This window comes from Phyllostomus discolor, chromosome 5, assembly GCF_004126475.2.
Source record: "Phyllostomus discolor isolate MPI-MPIP mPhyDis1 chromosome 5, mPhyDis1.pri.v3, whole genome shotgun sequence".
Taxonomy (NCBI): Eukaryota; Metazoa; Chordata; class Mammalia; order Chiroptera; family Phyllostomidae; genus Phyllostomus; species Phyllostomus discolor.
This window is the reverse complement of record NC_040907.2, coordinates 172,030,681-172,044,002: the sequence shown is the minus strand read 5'-3', so window position 1 is coordinate 172,044,002 and position 13,322 is coordinate 172,030,681. Positions and strand designations below refer to the sequence as shown.

General features: G+C 60.2%; 1 protein-coding gene across 3 annotated transcripts in view; it reads right to left on the bottom strand.

The window, feature by feature from the left end:
• The window catches only part of DOCK1 (dedicator of cytokinesis 1), a 341,306-nt gene that overhangs the window by 307,680 nt on the left and 20,304 nt on the right, over nt 1-13,322 (bottom strand). The gene's annotated exons all lie outside the window — the stretch shown is intronic.

Sequence of the window (13,322 nt, the reverse complement as noted above, 5' to 3'; positions counted from 1 at the left end):
CGTGCCCATTAGGCGACCGCTGCCCACGGGTCCCTCCCCCGCCCCTGACGACCCGGACCGACTTCCTGTCTCTGCAAATTGGGGGGCTCCGGCTCCCTGGCATCAATGGGACCACAACACGGGCATTTGGTGTCTGGCTTCCTTCCCTTGGCAGCACGTTCTCCAGGTTTATATCCACGGTGCCTGGTTTTAGGACCACATCCTTTCTGTGGCTTAGTAACACTTACAACAGGAACAAAACTGAGGATGCCCCTAACATTTGAATTGTCACTTCACATACTATCTTGTATCCCCATTAGTAGTCCTTTTCCATTGGAAGACTTCTTCCTAACGATGAATCAGTCACACCTGGACTGAGAACTTTCAGGAAACCAAACTGGTTTTTAAAAAAATAAAAAGGCAACCCACTGAAGGGGAGAACATATTTGCCGATACATCTGATAAGGGGTTAATATCCAAAATGTATAAAGAACTTAACAAAACTCAACACCAAAACCACAAACAATCCAACTGAAAAACAGGCAAAGGGTTCTGAGGCGGACACTTCTCCAAAGAGGACACACGGACGGCGAGTGAACATGTGGAAAGACACTCAACATCGCTAATCATGCGAGAGACGCAAAGTAAAACCACACTGAGATGTCACCTCACACCCGTCAGAACGGCCGTCACCACTAAATCAACAAACAGCAAGTGCTGGCGAGGGCGTGGGGAAAGGGGGACCCTCGGCACCGCTGGTGGGAGTGCAGGCTGGTGCAGGCACCGTGGGAGGCGGCACGGAGTTCCCTCAAAGAAATTAAAAATGGATCTGCCTTTCGATCCAGCGATCCCACTTCTGGGAATATACGCCAAGAAACCCAAAACACTGACTTGAAAGAACACAAGCACCCCTGTGTCCACTGCAGCGTTATTTACAATCACCAAGATGCGGAAGCAGCCCGAGTGCCCGCCGGGGAGTGAGTGGGTAAAACGACCAGGGGACGTTTACACAGTGGAATTCTGCTCGGCCATAAAAAAGAAGAAAATCTTACCCTTTGCAACAGCACGGATGGACCTGGAGAACACTGTGCTACGTGAAAGAAGCCAGTCAGAGAAAGACAAGCGCCACATGACCTCACTCCTGTGTGGAATCTAATGAACAAACTGAACTAACAAGCAAAACAGAGAGAAACTCAGAGAGAGGAGGGTGACAGCTGGGGGGGGGGGGGGGGGGTAGGAGGTGGAGGGATCAGGCAATATGGAAAAAGGGCTCGTGGACATAGACGACAGGGTGGCAATTGCGGTGCGGGGTGATGTTAAGGGGCATAAATAGTAATCGAAAAAATGCAATAAAATAAGCCCTGGCTGGCATAGCTCAGTAGATTGAGCATGGGCTGTGAACCAAAGTATCGCAGGTTCGATTCCCAGTCAGGGCACATGCCTGGGTTGTAGGCCACGGCCCCCAGCAACCGCACATTGATGTTTCTCTCTCTCTTTCTCCCTCCCTTCCCTCTCCAAATATAAATAAATAAAATCTTTAAAAAAAAATTCTCCTCGCTCCCGTCATGTCCAAACTCTCCTGGCAAGCACAGTGGGCCCTCCAGCCCCTCAGCTGGCCCCTCACCTGACCCCTCACCTGACCCCTCCCGCCACACATGCCCGGGCCCTGCCTCATCCCGAAAGGAAGAAGCCAACTCACACCATACCTGCGTGCACTGGCGCCTCCTCCCCTCGCCAAGTGGCCCGTCCTCCCCCGCGTACCACCTCTTCCAGAAAGCCACGCCCAGGTAAGTCGGCTCTGCCCACCCCCTTCCTCACCACCTGCGGCACCGGAGCACCCCACTCCCCGCTGGCTGTCGGCTCCAGGACCGAGCCCCCGACGGGGACAGCAGCCCAGACGTCGGCCCCAGAAGCCTCCCGGGTTGTCACGTTCACCACAGACAGCACGCAGGGAAACACTGCCACCCGTGAAGCCCTGGTGACCTCAGCCCATGACCCACCCTCTCTGTGGTCCGCTCCCCCATCGGCAAGAGGTGGCCGCAGACACCTGCAGGTCACAGGACTGTGTGTGCACCTGGTGCCTTAAAACAGCGCCACGGACGGGTCTGGCCACTCGGCGCAGTGGGGTCGACAGGGAGCGCTTGGATGGTACAGGCTCGTGTGGTGGCCGGGAACACTGTCTGTACGGCCGTAAGGACTCCTGTCGCCCCCAGAATCCCCCTGAAAATGCCAGGGCGAGCACGCTCGCTGTCCCGTGTTCGCAGGACCACAATACATCAAAAGCCGTATTTAGGTAGAAAATTCCATTTTCCCAAGCGTTTTCCTGTATTTTCACAAAAATTTAATGACCTCAACTTACCTAAACGGTTACTAGCAGTCGTTTAAGTTTATGTGGCATTTTTACGGTGAACCTTTAGCACGGAACGGCGGCACCCGGAGCTCCGAGCACATGCCAGCCGCCCCCCCGTTCACACGCCCACATCCCCGGGCGTGCAGGCACCCGGACCCCCTTCCCCAGAACGAGCCGGCGGTCCGTGCCCACGGGGCCCGTGCGCGTCAGCACCGTGAGAGGGAGAGTCACCACCCCTGCTCCGCCTGACCCCGAACACGCCGCCCAGGGACGTGAGGGAGGGGCTGCAGCTCCCAAAGGAGAGGAGGGCTCCCATCTGCCCCCATGTCGCTAACGGTGCTCATGCTACGAACGAAGCCACGGCAACCGGCGGTGTGACGTCGGGATTCCACGAACGATGTGACAACGACGAGACAGTGATAGTGGTGGTGGTGATGAGGATGCTGATGATAGTCATGATGATGAGGATGGTTATGTTGATGGTGATGACAGTGCTGAGGATGGTGATGGTGACTGTGGTGATTATGATGGTGATGGTGGTGGTAATGGGGATGGTGAGTACGCTAATGATGATGGTGATGGTGATGGTGATGATGGTGCTGCTGCTGCTGCTGCGACACCGGCTGGCACTCACTGAGCATGTCTGTGGGTTAGGCACTGAGATAAGCACGTCACACACTCAGACTGATGGAACCCTCACAGCAGCCCCATGAGAGGACGCAGAACTCTTCCCATTCCCTCATCAGGGGCCGCGTTCCGGCTGCTCGGAGCTGGAGGGGCTGCGTCCCGGCCCACACGGGAGCAGCCGGTGGAGAGGCGGAACAGAGCCCAAGGCCAGCAGGCTCCAGGGCCCCGGGGAACACCTGCACAGTCTTGTCCTCAGCCCTGGGCCCCCGTCTCTGGGCCTCGGACCGACCTCCTGATGGCAGATGACAATGTCCAGCGTGGAGTCCCCCGGCAGGCACACCGGCCTGCACACGCCTGAGGTCCGCCTGCGTCTGTCTAAAGCGGGGTGCCCACGGACGGCTCGTTCCGCATGCAGAGAAATGAGTGGGGTGACTCCAGAAACACAAGGTCGGTTTAACATCCAGCAGCCGATCAGTGTAATTCACCACATTAACAGAGTAAAACGTTTAGGAACCACATGATCATCCCAACTGGTGCAGAAAAAGGGTCTGAGGAAATGTAACTCCCACTCAGGAAAACACGATGAAGCTGACCCGACTGCTCTGGCATTAGGGAAACCCACGGTGACCCATCACCTGTCCGACAGCGTCCCGCAGGGAGGAAGTGTGACTTGCTCAGGGTGGCCCAGTGGGCTCAGCGGCCCTGGGACCCAGTGGTGTCTCCCCCGACTGTCCCCACCACTGCACTCTGCCCGCCCAAGCCGTCGCTGTCTCAGAGTCACCGCGAGGAAAAAGAACACTGTGGCTGCTCTCCCAGCTAACTTTGTATCAACTGCACAAACTCTCCTCTCTCTCCACCAGCAGGGCCGCCGTCTGTACACCTGCCTCTGAAACCCTGCACCGCCGCCCTGGGCCTGCCAGACAGTGGCCGAGCTCCCCGGCACAGCATCCAAAGTGCTCTGAGGTCAGACTTCGGCCCGCCTTCCAATATCGTCTTTCTGCCGCCCCACCTCCCCCGGCGCTCCCAGGCCTGCCTGGCGGGGGGCCACCCGTGGTGGAGGCCCCTCCCCCTGCACCTCTGAAGGGCCCCGCTGGTCTGCAGGGCCTGCCTCCAATCTCACACGCTTCTCCACACGCTCCCTGAAGTGTTTCTGCCCACACCGGAAACAAGTCCCTGCGTGCCGGAATCCATTGCTTGCTGCTGACCTTTGCTATCAGCTCGGTGGCATCCCACAGGCTGGGAGAGCTGCTTATTGCCACGTCCCTCTAGCCCAAACTCCTCGGAGGACACAAATAGTTATTCATCCCTGGGTTTTCCCCAGTAGCTGACACCATGCCTTGCGGGTGTTGGATAAAAATGCACTGAATTTAACCAGATCACAAAATACCCCTCTCCTTGGGAAAGCAAGCGGAGACAGAACTGTTCCTTCCTCTTCAAAACGATCTTGCCTTTTACAGGAAGATCTAGGAGGCCAAGATGCATTTATTCCACGAGAAAGAGAGACACCATCCCCGGGTCCCGGCCGGGTCTGGTCCCTGTAATGAATGGGAGGTGTTAACCCGCCCTGGGTGCCCCAGTCAGAAGCCTCCTCATGGCACTCAAGGCCTGACCACACCCCGCTCCTGGAAACCTGCCCAGCTCCCAGCTCAGGGTCCTGCCCCGCAGCCTGTGCTCCGGACACGTGCCTTCAGGACTTCCGGAGCAGGTCAGAGAGGCGGGCAGAGCACAACACAGCCCTGGGGGGAGCCAAGCCCGCCCACAGCCTGGTCTCTGGGGGAAAGCCAGGCTGGCAGAACAGATCAGGTCGTCAGCATCCCTTCTGGGTACGCGGCCGGAGGAACTGAGAGTGGGGGCTTGAACAGGTATTTTGTACATCCTCGGCCCCGACAGCATTGTTCACAGAGTAACCATGGCTCCACTGCAGGGTGGAAACCACCCAAGTGCCCCTTGACAGAGGGGTGCATCCCCAAAATGCAGCCTAGGCACGCCATGAAAAACTACTCTGCCTTAGAGAGGAAGGAATTCTGACCCTTGCTGCCTTGAAGACACGATGCTAAATAAGCCAGACACAGAAGGCCAGTGATTGCACAGTCCCATGAACAACAGGTTCTAGAACAGCCACATTCACAGAGACAGGGAGTCGACTGCAGACTGCCAAGGGCTGGGGGCGGGGCGACAATGGGTGGAGAGTTTCTGTGGGGGACGATGAAGAATTTCTGGAGACGGACGTTGCCGGTGGCTGCACAACCATGTGAAGGTCAAGGGCGCAGAACTGGGCACTCGATGATGGCTAAAACGGTCGATGTGCACATTGTCTGGCCGTAAGAATAAAAAAGAGGCGAGGAGTAAAGGGAAAGGCTGGCAAAGCACATGAGGAGCATTCCCCGGGGACCGGGCACCTCCCCTGACCGTGAGCTGTGAAACACTCAGGGGTCCCACACGCCAGCCCCTCCAGGGTCAGGCTTCCCTGACCTGGTCCAGCACAGCAGTGCCGCCAGAAGCAGCCAGGGGGCGCTAGGGGCGGAGGGCTCGAGGTGGAAGGGCACCTCCGGGACCCCGAACGCCCCCGTTTCTAGCAGGAACCCCACTTCCAAATCCACACAGAGACTTCTGCTGGGCTCCTCGCTTTCTGTCTCAGGGGCACAGAGATGGCGCCTCGGCCAGTAAAGTCCCCGGAGGCAGGACCCCACGCAACACCTGGATGTTGGAACCAGGGAACACACCTGAATAATGAATTAAAGCTGGGGAGCAGGGCACGGTGAGATGCGCAGCCATCACCTGTTACTCAACATTCTTTCTGCCTTTCGGATGGAGACACGTGGGAGGGACGGGGGAGACAAGAGTATAAAAAGAAATCTATGAAAGAGTCTTTCATCAAATTCTAATGGAAGTGACAGACACGATTCAAAGGTATTTTAGTGTCTTTCTTCAGAATAAAACGCCACCGTGCGCCTGCCGTACGCAGAGCTGTCCGGCCACGACCTCCTTCCCACCTAGTGCGAAGGGTCCCGCGGCGTGCGGGGTTCTTAGGGCACCACGGGGCTGTGCATGCAGGAATGACAGCGCTGTTCTCTCCCGCGACAGGGACAACGAGACGGCACCATCCGACACTCTGTCCTCCACACAGCCCGTGCCGCTCGAGGAGGCCGTCCGCCTCATTACTGACAGTCTCTGCAAATCCTCCCGCAAATGAGAAAAGTCTTGGCTGACCTGAAAATTATGTTTTTTGCATTTACTTCTGTTCAGCAGCAAAGAGGTGTCAAGACGAGACGGGGGAAGGATTTCATCTCTCTAATCATCTTTCTCAAGGCAGAAAGGCTATTGCCACGGAGGAAAATGGACACGAGGGAAACAGAACCCCAGCCCCCACCCCCAGGCCAGGGGCCCTCCGCCCTGACCTTGGAGGCTGGGCCAGCAAACCCACCCCCCCCCCACCCCCGGCCAGCTGGAAGTGGCTCCACAGGCGGGAATGGCAGACTTGTGGCCACATGGGGTGCCAGCTCGGAGGACTCCACAAACAGGGGCTGGCCCCGGGGAGGCCCCTGGGCCGCCAGGGCCTGCTGACTGGCAGGTCTCACTGTGCCTGCTGTAAACAAGGCCGGACCCGCACTGCCCGGCACCGGTCCGACGGGTTCTGCCTGAAGGACGCAGGGTCAGCACACGCAGGCCAGAGAGCGCAGGGAAGGGAGGCAAGCCAGGTCCTCGGGGCCACATGGGAGAAACAGAGAAGGAGGTGCAGGCGGAGACCCACTTTGCCACTATGCTGAACGCTACGGTCCCTTGATCACGCCCCCCAGGGCCCCTCACTGGGCTGCAGCACAAGTCTCAGAGGCGTGTCCTGTGGAATAACACAAGGCCGCTCTCCCTCCTCCTTCCACACCACCCACTCTGACCTAGACAGCGACTCACAAAGAAAGGGAAAGACAAAGCAAAATGTGGAAATTGGATTGTCTTAATGGCAAAGGAAACAATGACATATATACAAAATCCACAAATAAAGCAAGCCATCAGCCTGGGAGAAGCCTCTGTCATTATGTAAATGTGGGCAGAGGCGTCCCCAGGCGGCGGCACCCCAGAGCCACCACGCACGGCCCTCCCCATCCCCGGCCCAGGTGCCCACGCACACAGTGTGTGGGGTCCCCCTTCCTCCCCGCCTTCACCGGGTCGGGCGCTCCACATTGCCCGTCGCGTGCACGGAAACCCGCCCCCATCGCTCCCACCCCACTAGGGAGCTGAGCAGTCATTGAAACCCAAACCCCGAGAGGCAGGTGGCCCGGGTCTAGCCCTACCAGGACCTCGGCTCCCTCCTTCCGGGCTGTGCTGGGACTGGCTCTCCCCTCCCCCCCCACCCCCTCCTGCTTCCGCCTGCAGATGGGAACTGTCCCTGCTTCCCGTGCAGTGCATCTGGGCCAGGCCCACGCTGCGAACCATTCGGTTTTGCCTCCCCCTTGGGGGACCACCAGAGGGCTGGGTCTGGGCTGCCCGAGGGGAGGCACGTTAGCAGTTAGCACCCGGAGCACACAAGCACGTCTGAGCAGGCTTCCCTCCTGGGGCTGCTCCACTACCGCCACAGGGGGCTCCTGGGAGGCTGGGGCTGCCCTGTGAGAGGGGCGTGTGCTGGCCCTGACCTTAAGCCGCTGGGACCAGCTTCCAGACCTTCCGGTGTGCATGCGGGCCCCGCCAGCTGTGAGCACCTCCCCTGTCTGTTCTTGCAGAACTGACCCCTGTCCCAGGGCAGCTGAGCGAGTCAGAGCAGAGAGGGCTCAGGAGCGGAGGGCGCCGGGTGAGCTCACGAGGCGACGAGTGTGCAGCTGCCCTGGGCCTGGGGTTGGACCTCGGGGACACCCCCCCACGGTGAGACTGTCAGAACTGAGGTGTCCCAGGTCATCCCTGCCAGCTGAGTCCAGCCTTCTAGTGCGACACAGACCCAAACAAAACCGCACTGTTTCCCAGTGGACTGAGGACTCCGGCCACACTTCCGTTACCTTGATCGTCTACCTCGACGCGCTCAGTGACTGGCTCGGTCAGCGCCCATGTCCCTGCGGGCGCCAGGCTCTGTCGGGCGTGGGCGCAGAGGCGGAGAAGGCACAGGACCGCTGTCGGCGGCGTCAAGGAGCCTAGAGGCGCAGGGGCGCAGCACCCTGCGTGTTTACAAGAGCTGCTCCTGGACCCGGTAGCTGGCGGAGGGAGGCCCTTCCTCAGGCTCCACTCGGCAAACACTCACTGAGCGCCTGCTCCGCGGAGGGCAGTGCACCCAAGAGCACCCCCCCCGCCCCGCCCCGGGTGGGCCGAGGGAGCCTGGCCCTGCCTGCCTGTCCGCGGCTCACGGGCCCCGCTGCCCAGACCCAGGCCTGCACAGGGAGCTGCCCTGGGTGTCTTCCCCTGGAGGTTGCTCCCCCCACGCCGGCCAGACCGTCCGGCTGCTGAGCGCGGCTGGGTGTCCGTCCGCATGAACACCCGGCGCCTCGGAGGAAACATCGGTGCCCAGGAGAAGCGGCTGCGTCATTTTCAGGGCCCGCTGCAAATAAATACAAAGTCTCTCGTTCAAAACTTATTTCGGTTTTCAAAACGACTAGGATGGCTACCACCCCCCCAAGCAGCGGAAAATAACAGGTGTCGGTGCAGATGTGGGGAAACTCGAACCCTGGCTGGCGCACGGCTGGCGCCGGGTGAAACAGCGCGGCTGCAGAGGAAGACTGTCCTCAGAAGTGAGCCGGCAATGACGACGCCACGACCCGGCAAGCCCACCTGCCGGCACAGACCCCAGGGCGCCGACGGCTGGGGCCCGAACAGATCACTGCGCGCCCCGCCCCCAGCCTCGAGACTGAGCACGGCCAGAGGGTGGGGCAACCGGGTCCGAGTCTCCGCCCGTGCAAACAGAACGTGCTTCACGCACAGGATAAAACTCCATCTGGGCCTACGGAGGAATGAGGAGGTGCTGACACTCGCCACGGCACCGATGGACCCTGAGGGCGTCTCGCCGAGTGAAACCAGCAGTCGCAGGAAGGGCAGATCCACTCAGCGGTCAAGTCCCTGGGGACAGGGCGGAGACCCGTGGGTTCCGGGGGCCGGGAAGGGCGGGGAGGGAAGACCCGGCGTCTGACGGGCACAGAGTTTCAGTTCTGCAAGACCAAAACGTTCTGGGTGGATGCCAGTGACACTTGTGCAACGATGACACGGTGTTTAATGCCACCGGACTAACTGTGCCCCTAAACACGGCCAGAGCTGGGCATTCTGGGTTCTGCCGATGTTACTATGATAGCAGAAAGGAGAAGGGTGGGGGGGTGGGGGCGGCTCCGGGATGCACCCCCTTCCCCGGGCACGACGGCCCCATTCGGCAAGGACGGCACTTCCCCAGCAGGGCTCTGCGAGCCTGAGGAGCTGTGTTATATTTTAATAGTCATTTCAATGGACTATAAAAATACAGCATCACATAATAAAATTGCTTTTGCACCGTGGTAGAAATACTTAGCAAGAGATGAGAAATACTTAGCAAGAGGCGATAAAAACCTATTTGCTTGCTTATGGCGCGGCTGCTGAACAGGACAAAGGCAGAAGATGACAAAGGGAGGCAGGGCCGGCTCCCTCCCGGAGAACGCTCGGCACCGCGCGGCGTCCGCCATGACACTCCGCCGCCGGGCCCTGCGAGGTCACTTTTTTAACGCGCTGAGCAGAAATCGACCACCGCTCTGCTGCCATGCGTTTCTCCGTTCACTTTCAACGTGTAAAGGCCTGTCGGGCTCGATATCAGGAAACACTCATCTCCCCGCGGTTCCCTGCGGTGCCATCGGACTCGCCCACGGCGCCCCCCAGGCGCTCCGGGGGCTGGCCACCGAGACCCCACAGCACCCCTGCAACCCCACAGTGCCCCTGCAGCCCCACACACGGAGAAAACCGTCTCCTCCCCCGAAACCGTTTCCCAGGGAAGGTCCCCCCGGGAAATGAGGGGTAACCTACTCACACTGTCCTCAGGAGACCTATGCCCCCCCGGGCATTCGGTGAGGAAAAAGGGTGCTCACCGTCACCCCCATCACTACCACCCCCAGAAGTCACAGTACCAGCACCGCCACACCATCATCATCACATCCACCACCACCCACACTGTCACCACCAATACCATCACCACCACCCACACTGTCATCACCACCACCCACACTGTCATCATCACCACCCACACCATCATCATCACCATCACCACCAATACCATCATCACCACCATCACCATCACCACCACCCATACCAATATCAACACAGCCACCACCAACACCAACACCATCACCACACCATCATCATCACATCCACCTTCACCACCACCAACACCATCACCACCAACACCATCATCACCACCAACACCAACACCAACAGCATCACCACCACCACTGTCATCACTACCATCACTGTCTCCACCATCACAACCACGATCTAACACCAACACTGCTATATCACCAACATCACTAATACCTTCACTACCACCACCATCACCACAATCATCACCACCACCCACACCACCACCAAAACTACCACCGACACCAATACCCCTCCGCCAACACAACCACCATCACCGCAGCCATCACCGGCATCACCATGGCAATAAGTCCACTAACTTTCACTCTTCGCTTACTGAGACCAGACAGTGCGCTTAAAACTCCGTATATTTCCTCATTTCGTCCCACACTAGCCCTATGATACAGTTGCTAATAACACCCCTGTTCTGCACATGAGCTCAGAGCAAAAGGGCCCCCCCCCATGGGTGTCACGTGATCTGGGGCCGGAAACCACCCCCCCCCCCCCCCCGGCTGCTCTGCGCCCGGCAAACAAAGAGCAACTATGCGGCCGCCTCCCAGACGAGGGCCCCTCCGAGCTGGCCCCCCTCCACTGCATGGGGCTGTGCCAACTGGGGACAGTGTCGAAGGCCCCCACCCCACACTCCAGGAGGCCCCTGAGAAGTGATGAAGGAGCAATCCCATGGACCCCAGGCGTGCTAGGAACCCCGGTCCGGAGGAGAAGCTGCCCATCTGCCTCTCAGCTGCCTGGGCTCCCCTGCAAGCAGGTGCTCGCCGCGCCTCCAGGACCATCGGCCACGCGGGCAGGTCGGCCGAGGGGGAACACGTGTGGGGCAGGGTCCCAGGGGAGCAGAGAGGGGCAGGCAGGGAAGGACAAGACAGGACTCCTGCACTAAGATGAGGGCTCATGTCGACCAGCCTCCCCCAGGCAAAAATGGAGGCGAGGCGGACCCACAGACCCTGTGACCGCGTGCTGATCGAGAGCCAGGTCCCCAAGAGACACCCCAGTAAATCTGGAATGAGAGCGACCCCGGCCACAAACAACCCCCCATTTGTGCACCTCAAGGGTTACCTGATATGATTACCAAAGAACCTCACAAGCCAGTCCTGACTGGTGTCTCCCCATTTCACGGGTGAACAAACTGAGGCTTGGGGACGGGCCGCCGCCTGCCCAACGTCCCAGGTTCGGGGGGCGGGGAACGTTGGGTTTTGGAGCCCGGCGTCCGACCCCAGCGCATGCCCTGCTGCAGAGTGCCGGGCAGCAGGACGCAGCCCTTCCTGCCTGGCTTCTCCCCCGCCCCCCCCCCACCCCAGCACTCCCCGAAGAGCTCTTCCAACACCCAGTGGAAAGATGTCAGAGCGAAAGTCACACAAAATACCCTCTGACACCACAAAGGGGCTGTCAGAGGCCAACTCTGCCTCCAAGCCTGTTCAGGTAACACATTCCCTGGCAACCCTCTGCCCCTCCGGACCCTCCCAGCCCCCGCCCAGCGCCTCTGTGTTCCTGTCGAACGTGAACGTGCAGTCATGGCGGGAAAAGGACACTCCCTGCCCCTCGTTCCTGTCACAGAGAGACCCGTCCCCCGTCCTGGCTCTGCCCTGCTCCTCTGCCGCGACACAGGAGCCACCAACACTCAGGGGACCCAGGAGCTGCGCAAGGCCGGGCCCCATCTTCGGAACCGCCCTCACCCACCGGCCCCCGACGGCGCCCACGGGCACTGGGTGGGCTGCTGACTGCTGACTGCGCAGCGGGACCCAAGGGCCGAGTAGGGGCTGAGCGCCAGCCCCTCTCCCCATCTGTGAGCCAAGCAGGGTGTCGGCTCCCAGGGGGCACCCTTCTGCAATTCAGGGAGGTGCCGTGTGGCTGCCGCCCCCCGGCCCAGGGACAGAGCAGCGGGAGAACAGCAGTGAGGTCTGCTAACCTCAGGTCCCCAGGGCCCAGCACCCAGGGCACCTGCAACAAGCATCTTCAGGACTCAGCCGGGGCTGGCCGGCAAACAGGAGAAAGGGACCCAGGGTGCCGGGCAGGGAGCAAAGGGTGGTGGGGCCCCAGGCTGGGACAGCGCTGCTGCCCCGGAGGACGCAGAAGGACGGCCGGCCGGAGTCCCAGGGTCGGGGAGCAGGGCAGGTACGAGGGGAAGGAGCTCTGGGCTGGGAGGGTGTATGCAGGGACGGGGCCCGGGTGACCAACTGTCGGGGGAGCTGCCACCTGGCTTGCTGGCCAGCACTGAGCCTCAGACACCACCCAGGGAGCTCTGCGGACCAGGCAGGGGACACAGCCCGCTGGCACCCGTCCCCCGCCTCCGGAGGCGCACAAAGGGCCCTTGTGAAGGAGAGGATGGAAAACCGAGCCCACAGGAGGGACCGGAGTTGCCCAGACACATGCCAGGGGTGGGGAGCTCGGTGCGGGGGCCATCGCGGCAGAGTAGCCGGACTCGGGGATTGGGGGTTTCCAGAAAGGCTGAGGCTCCGAGGACACGGGGCCCTGGGTCCAGCCTGCACCCTCAGACGCTCCCACCGGGACCCTCGCTCCCCCCGTGACCCTGGAGGGCCGCCCTCACAGCACCATCCCCAAGCCCCTGCAAGCAGGGAAGGTTCAGCCCGAGTACGTGGACGTGTGTATATGTGTGTATACGTGTGTATACATGTGTGTGTGGTTTTATACACAGTGTATATAGATATTGTACTTGTTTATGTAGTTCATGCTAGTTTTTCATACTTAATAAACTGAGTGTCTTCCAGTTCTTAAGCTAAGGAAGGTTGGAAATCCTTTAATCTTGTTACAGGAGCCTCGGTGCCCCCTAGATGAACAAACTTACGGCCTGCCCCTCACCTCCCCCCACTGTCTATTTTCAGAGCTGGGATGACCCCGGGACCAGGGCACGCCAGGGCCAACTGTGTCCCACTCACACCCCGAGCCAGGGCTGCAGCTCCGGCAGCAAAGGAACCCGGGGGTGGTCCCCGCCCCTCCACTCGGGGGTGCGCTGTGCTCTCAGGCGGAGCTGGGGTGGGGGCGGGCCGGCAGCTCGGGGCCACCCTGCAGGAGTGTCCTCCATCGCCCCAGCGCCGCTCTGTGCACTCAC